Source organism: Rhipicephalus sanguineus, chromosome 2 (assembly GCF_013339695.2).
Source record: "Rhipicephalus sanguineus isolate Rsan-2018 chromosome 2, BIME_Rsan_1.4, whole genome shotgun sequence".
In the NCBI taxonomy this organism is placed as follows: Eukaryota; Metazoa; Arthropoda; class Arachnida; order Ixodida; family Ixodidae; genus Rhipicephalus; species Rhipicephalus sanguineus.
In genome coordinates this window covers 218,066,526-218,074,349 of record NC_051177.1, presented here as the reverse complement: position 1 = coordinate 218,074,349, position 7,824 = coordinate 218,066,526, and the positions used below count along the sequence as shown (strand labels likewise).

Here is a 7,824-nt window from a genome sequence, read left to right as displayed (position 1 = left end):
GTGATGTTGGCTTGCGGGTGATACACAGACGTGCGCTTGTGACGAATTCCCAAGGCGTCACAGGAATCCGTGAACACCTTGCTGGTGAAGTACGTCGCGTTGTCCGTGATCAGCTGGGCAGGGAATCCGAACCTCGTGAAGGTTTCGAGAAGGCAGTCCCATACTTTCTGCGAAGTGAGCTTGCGCAAAGGAAACAATTCAACCCATTTCGTGAAATGGTCAGTCACAACAGGCAGATACTGGTTTCGCCGCGTGGGACGTTAAACCCCAGATATTATTAATATTATTGGTTTCGCCGCGGACTCATGGGAAACGGGCCCATTACGTCACATGCAACAATCTGCCATGGCGATGTACTCTCAACTGACTGCATTGTTCCTAAGGGTAAACCCCCACGTGGTTTCGCCTTTTTACAAACTGAACAGGAACGCGCGTAGCGTAATACATCCTGTTTCAACCCTGGCCAGGTTACCGTACGACACAGCTTCTCGTAAGTCGTCTGCCCTGAAGAGTCACCAGCTAAAGCACTGTCATGGTAGTACTTTATGAACGATTTGCGAAGTTTGCGAGGAATAACAACTCAAAACGGTGACTCCATACTGCCATTGTCAACCTGAGGAAAGTACCAGAACAAGAGGCCTTCTTCTCCGAGCAGGTAGCAGTCAGTCTCCTCGTCGCTTCCGGTGTCAGTTGGATCACGAGCCGCTAGCTTTTCTGACACCTTACGAAAAAGGCCATCGCCCTGCTGTGCTGCAAGGAGCTCCTGTTTACTCACCAAAGTACCCCAGCGTGACTGCATTGTCACAGCTGGTGTCGTAACCGCACACACTGTTTCCGGCTCGACCTGGGGTTCAATACACAAAGGTGCACGTGAAAGTGCGTCAGCAACTGTGTCAATGCTACCCTTCTTGTACTCAATGACATAGTCGTAGCGCTGCAAGGTAAGCGCCCATCGGTCCAATCGTCCCGAGGGGTTAGGCAATCGTTTCAGCCAAGAGAGCGCTTGGTGATCAGTCTGAATGACAAACTGAGCCCCGTCCAAAGACATGTCAAACTTCTTTAATGCGAAAATGATAGCCAGGCACTCTTTTTCTGTTACCGAGTAGTTGCGTTCTGCACCGGTCAGAGTGTGGCTTGCGAAAGCAACAGACCTCAAAGCACCTGCGCATTCCTGTAAGAGTACTGCGCCAAGTCCGTAATCGCTGGCGTCTGTCTGTAACACAAAAGGTTTGTTAAGATCTGGCAGCTGAATGGAGGCGTTACTGGTGATTGCTTTCAGAAGCGTGTCGAAAGCTGCTTGTTGCTCACCGCTCCAGAGCCATTTCGCGCCTTTCTTCAGCAGCTGAGTTAGTGGTCGGGAGATGTCTGCGCACTGCGAAATGAAGTCAGGATAAAAAGCAATCATTCCGAGAAACCTTTGCAAGCTCTTAGTATTCCGGGGTGGGGGGTAATCTGCGATTGCCTTCAGTTTATCTGGGTTTGGTTTTAGTACGCCGTTGTCGACAACAAACCCCAGGAGGTTGATTTTGTTAGTAGCAAGCTGCAGTTTTCCGGGATGAACAGTTAGACCGGCTGCTGACATGCGTTGTAGCACCGTATGCAAGTGTTCAAGATGCTCTTCAAACGTACGCGAAAACACCGTCACATCATCAAGATACCAAAGTGCATAATTAAACTTTGCATCACCCAAGACCATATCCATCATGCGCTGATAGGAACTCGGACTATTGGAAAGACCAAAGGGCATGCGCACAAACTCAAACAAGCCTCTATGGCATGTGAATGCGGTTTTCGGGATATCATGAGGGTGAACTTCGATTTGCAGATACCCACGAGAACAGTCGATAGTGGTGAAGAACTTTGCGTTTCCCAGCGCATAAGTTATGCTCGATATTGCTGGCAAAGGGTAGGAATCTCTCACTGTGACTGCGTTGAGCCTGCGGTAGTCCACACAAAGACGTGCCGTACCATCTTTCTTTGGGGCCAATGCCACAGGGAAGGCCCACGGACTGTCCGAGGGTCGTACGGCTTCTGTGTCGATCATTTCGTCCAGGGCTTTATCGAGAACGGCTCGCTTGTGCTGGCTCAGCGGTCTCGGGTTGCAACGCCATGGCCGGGTGTCGCCGGTGTTGATGCGATGCACTAGAACGTCGGTCTTCCCAGGACGTTCCGTAAACATTCCTGAGAACGATATCAGCACGGCCTCTGGCTGCTTCCGTTGGTGGTTCGTTCCCGTGAAGTCGCTGAGGGACTGCATGACTGCTGACGGCAGAGTGGTGTGCATGGCTGCGACGCCTTCCGCGTGTCTTGGTACAGGCACGAAGTCTATCTTCTCCGCAAAGGGTGTTGTCTCGGACTGTCCGTGAAGGCGGTAGCCTCTTGCAGGAAAGTCGAGTGTGAGCCCCTCGTTTGCAAGAAAATCTCGACCGAGAAGCATTGACACTGATAGACCAGGCAAACAGACAAATCGCTGGCGCTTCGTTTTTCCATTAAAGCTTATCCGTAAACGAACACAACCTTCAGCGTTTGATACGTGGCTTGATGCCATTCGCAACTGAACATTTGAGTTACGAAACTTCATCTTTTTAGCTTTACACTTCTCAAGCAACACGTCACCGATTAACGAGATTCCTGAACCGGTATCAAGAAGAGCAGGTACGGTAATGCCCAGCGCTTTAACTTTCATCGTTGGTTCTGGAGACTGCGCCTGCGTTACGCGGCAAACAGAGGGAACGATGACTGACTCACCAGCTTGATGTTCGTCCATTACACGCTCCGGACAGCGTTCCACGCTCCTGGCATTTACGGCCGTGGGCTGCGACACACCGCCAGTGGTTAGTGTCGCCGGCCGAGGCAGTTTCCCGAACCTGCATTCGCGCTACGGCGCGCAAAGCACTGCCGCCTCACATGACCAGTTTGACCGCACTGGTAGCATGCGACATGGGTACGTCTGCCTTGGCCAGTTAACCTATCACTGAAATCACGTCTTTCGGCGGAGTGGCTCCCGGAGTACCCATAACAGGAGCGCCTGTCACAGTCGGCTCGCGCAGGACTTGTGAACCCGGCGTATCGGGACTGGGGGTCCGACCGACTAAGCTCTTGTATGGCTCGAGTAAGGAGCGAGCGCTCTGCACTATGACGCTGCTCCGCGGACACTTGCTCCCAGGGACAGCTTACCCCTGATACGGTATTCAATGGGGCCCCGCGCCGCCCTTGCTCATGTGCGAAGGGGTCCAGGGCGCGGGAGCAGATAGCCGTGAATGCGCCTGGGCTCGTCAGGTCGCATGAGGGACTGGCTACGAGGGCGCGCCAAGCCAGTGACGGCTCAAAAGCAGATTGTGGCGCTGGCGGTGGCACGTAAGTGCTCTCAGCTAACAGGGCGTCTTGTACACCGCGGGCCTCCCGTGCGAGGTGCTCAAGGGTTTCGAATGTGCGCCCATAAAGAAATGGCCTGAATCTGGGATGACTCTGTCGAATGACCCGAGCTACTTGGTCCCTTTCCGAGGCAGTCGGTGCTGCTCGGCGATGCAGTTCCTACATCGTCCGGACGTACTCGAGCAAACTTTCGTCCGGATGCTGGGTTCTTAGTTCGAGCTCACGCTGGACTCGCAGCTCGTACCCAGGGGGCAGAAATTCCTCTCGGAAGCGCTGTTCAAATTCTGCCCAAGTGGTGAAAGGCGTTTGTAGCCTCCACCACCGTCCTGCGGCATCCCGTAAAGCCAACGGCAGGATTCGACCCATCACGTGCGCTTCCGAGGCACCGGTCGCTCTGACATACCTGTCCATTTCCTCTAGGAAGTCAGCCACTGATTTCGGGTCGTCGTAACCCGTGTACGTGGGTAGCGTGGCCGGAGATAGGAGCTGTGGTTCGCCGGCCCGAGTGCCCATGCGGTCCATGACCGTGTTGCACAACTCAGCGACACGCTGAAATGTGTTCAGCTGCTGTGCCAGCAGCTGGTCAACCTGCTCGTGCGAAGAATCCTGCTCGCCGCCGGTAGGCACGATCGTCCCGGACCGGAGGTGCTTTCCGTCTGCCTGCGCCATGAAGAGGGGGAAAAAAACGCGCCACAAAACAACACGCACGAGAGTGCGCTACCCGCAGACTCAACGAACAAGACAAGGGACCGAACCTACGTCCACCGTGCTATTCCTGCGGGCGGGAGCAAAAACAACGTTGGGCGCCAACTGTGGATACTGGGCTTGCTGCGTCCCGTCCGCAGTTAAAGCAAGGAAGACGGAGGCTTCAACTTGCAACAAACAACAACAATTTATTTAACTCTACGCTGCATACGGCGGGGTCGGTCCAGGAACACGAGACGACGAGGCGACGACCATGATCGGCGGCATCAGCAATCGGCCAGCGCGGGTGGCAGCATCCGTCCGTCCTGGCATCTCAGGCACGTCTCCCCTGGGCGGCGCGCAGGCTGCCCCTTTTAAGCCGCGCAGCTTGGCCACGCGCACCGCCTCTGCGCAGCACGTGGCGCTATCTCGCGATAGCCGGTGGGCGTGGTTCCCCCCCCCCCCCCCCAAATGACGTGGTGGGGACCGGAGGATGGTCCGGAAATGACAAGTGAGTTCCTTAGGGGGACGGGGAGGCGGGCAATGGAGTTTTGATATTATGTGCCGGTGGGCGGAGTAAGTGAGCAACTGCCCGCATGACCCCCCCCCCCCCCGCATGTTGTCGAGCCCCTGGAAACGTAGAAAGCACAGACAAGGACAACCGCATATACGGAGACGACACAGTTTAACTACGCACGTAAACTTGATAATTCGCTGATATTCCGTAACGCTAGTTCGTTAATCATTAAACATCGGTATCCATGGACGTCATTACAACTGTTCAAGGTGCGCGGGCGCCTTTTTTTGCCAAGCGATTGGTGCGAGGGCAGTAGCGCCTAGCTTCACTTCCCAAAGGGGAACCAGCGATGGCACGTTCGGAGGGCACCACGAGTTCAGAGTGGTGTCCTGCTCGTTCAACGTAGCTTCGCGCGGTTGCGCCGATGATGAAATTGCGGACGGATTCGGCGGCTGCAACACGACGCGTCCGGTTGCGCGCGTCGAAGAACACCTCGAGCGGCAGCACGGTGACCCTGGAGCGGCCATCGGCGCAGCGCAGCTCGCGGGCTGGTGCGAACTGCTCGGAGTCGTGGCGTTCGCAGACGTAACGGTCACGCAGGGACCGCGCTATGGCTTCCGAAACGGAGTGCAGCAGAAGACGGGAGCCATGGTATTGCCGCGCCATTTCCTCCATGCACATCTGCGGTGAATGTGGCCGGTATACAGGCATAATGAATACCTTGTCATAAAAAACTGGGGAGGGGCGAAGCATCTAGGGAAGGGTGTTTCAGCTCCACTAACGTGAAACCTGGGGAGAGGCGAAGCATGCAGTGTGCGCCAAAGCAAAATCGCTGATAATGGGCAATGGTGTTTGCCAAAGCAAAATCGCTGATAATGGGCAATGGTGTTTGCCAAAGCAAAATCGCTGATAATGGGCAATGAGAGACAGAAGACGAAGGAGAAAAAGAGGAGGAGATAGAAGAAGAGAAAGAAAGAAGGCAGAAGAAGAAGAAGAAGAAGAAAAAGGAGGAGGAGGACCTGACTGAGGTAATTCGCTATATTGTTTTGAGAGATTTCTTTGATGAGGCACTTATGGTGCCAAGCCTGAAACTGGGCATGTAGGGAAGGGTGTTTGAGCTCCACTAACGTCGCCGAAAAACTGCGTCGAAATGCACCTTACCCTAAGGTGCTTCTTTTTCTTCTTCTTTACATGCCCGGCTTCAGTTCCCTACGGCATATAGGGAAGGATGCTTCAGCTCCACTAACGCCATCCGCTATTTGTTGGGCTAACTGTTGCCTTCTTCATTTTTAGTGAACCTGAACCGGTGTCGGGTAAAGCACAATCACTTTGCAGAGATGTTTCAAGATGTGGCGTTTCAAATAGATGACTTTACCGTAGAGATCCACGTTTGTATGTCTGGTTTTAGACAAATTTGAGCACCTTGGTAAATTTCGTCGTGGATCGTAACAGCGCTGCTGAGCCAAACACAATGTTTCAGGCAGTAGCGACGAACCTTTAACTCATAATATGCATAGTATGGACCAGTGGCAAGTAGTGTGATTTAACCAATGTTTGTGGCACATACCTGTTTATGATGGACCGTGACGACGACATGAGGCGCCGACCCTAAGGTGCTTCGCCCCTGATACTAGTTATCCGTCGTTAGCCTGTTTAACGCCTACTTCAGCAGGAAAGTCTGCGGTAGTGATTTACAAATTACCGACATCTGACATCGTTTGATTATATTTGATGGCCGCAAGCTCTGTGGTTTTGCCACACCAACTAATACTTTCCCATGCTCGATGTACTAGGCTTACGTTATTGCGGCACCAATTTCGCAAGAGTTCAAGTTAAGCAACAACAATGACCCACATTTTCATCTATATACGCTCATTATTTTTCATACATGGGCCATCCCAAAGCTCGGAAATGTCCAGTAAACCCACACACAAGATCAAAGTAGGGAGTTACATCAAACTTAGAGCAAACAACAATAGTGCGTTGCATTCAAAATACCAGAGAGAATAAATGGAAGCGCTAACCTGATTACAGTTCAAAAGTCAGCTTTCAGGGTGGAAAGAGCTGCATGAATCTTAAACGTGATTGAAGCCCCGCCACGCTGGTCTAGGGCTTATGGCACTCGACTGCTGACCTGAAGGTTGCGGGATCGAATCCCGGCTGCGGCGGCTGCATTTTTGATGGAGTCAAAAACTTTTTAGGCCCGTGTGCTTAGATTTAGGTGCACGTTAGTGGTGCATTCAGGCGACGGACCGAATCCGGATTTGGAGGGGCGGATGGCGCGCCACGTCATCGCACATCAGCGATTCCCCTCCTCCGCGAGGCTCGCGGACGGATGACCGAAACCTGTTTTTCACATTGGGGTTCTGACGGCGGAACGCCGCAGCTTTAGCGGACGAACAGGCTGGCAACCAGTACACTGTCCTTCTGCTCGAGCCGTATATACGGCTATCCTCGCAGTTTATTTAAGCTCTGGTAGCGTTTAATTCAGTTTATTTCTGGGTTCGTATTCTAGGACGATGACCTTTGAGATATCGATCACTTTTAATGTGCGCTGAGTGGCAGGTTGGAGAGTAGCGGGTAAGTTGTCGCTTTAATCATTGCACATGCAGGATTCTGCGGCCGGCAAAGTGACGTTGCCTCAGAACACGGCCCGTGTTTGAACACTGATTTTAAGGTCAAGATGCGAACTAAGAGAAGGGAACACAATGTGCAGCAGTGCCCTGTCGGTACCTGGTATCCGAAAAAAAAAACTTCCGATATCGGCGCATCATTGTATTCTCCCTTCGTATGCGGGGTCCCACGCGCGACAGCAGCGAGGTCAGTCTTCAGCAGCTCTCTGTAAATCAGATATTTCTTCCCATCCAGCCATTTCGCCAACAATACCGTTTTCACCGAAACAAATTACACTCCTCGACAACTCGACAAAGCTCGGCGAGCTTCCCGTTCTGTCGGCCTCCATGTTTTTTAATACTCTCAAACTGGTCTGCTGGCAGCGGGCGCGGGTGAGCGCAGAGGCAGCGGTCGAGAGTAATCCGGCTCACTCATGCTAGGATACCGTCCATCGTGTAGATGCGCCTACTGGTGGATGATCCGCTGATTAGCCGTCTGCGTCCACGACAGATACGGATTCGGTCCGTCGTCCGAATGCACCATAAAGCAACGTTGCCATAAAGAACCCCAGGTGGTCGAAATTTCCGGAGCCTTCCACTACGGCGTCCTTCATAATTATATCGTGGTTCTGGTAC

General features: G+C 53.0%; 1 pseudogene; it reads right to left on the bottom strand.

Moving 5' to 3' along the window:
* Window positions 1–580: 580 nt before the first annotated feature.
* Window positions 581–4,080, bottom strand: LOC125757450 (uncharacterized; annotated as a pseudogene).
* Between the last annotated feature and the right edge of the window lie 3,744 nt (window positions 4,081–7,824).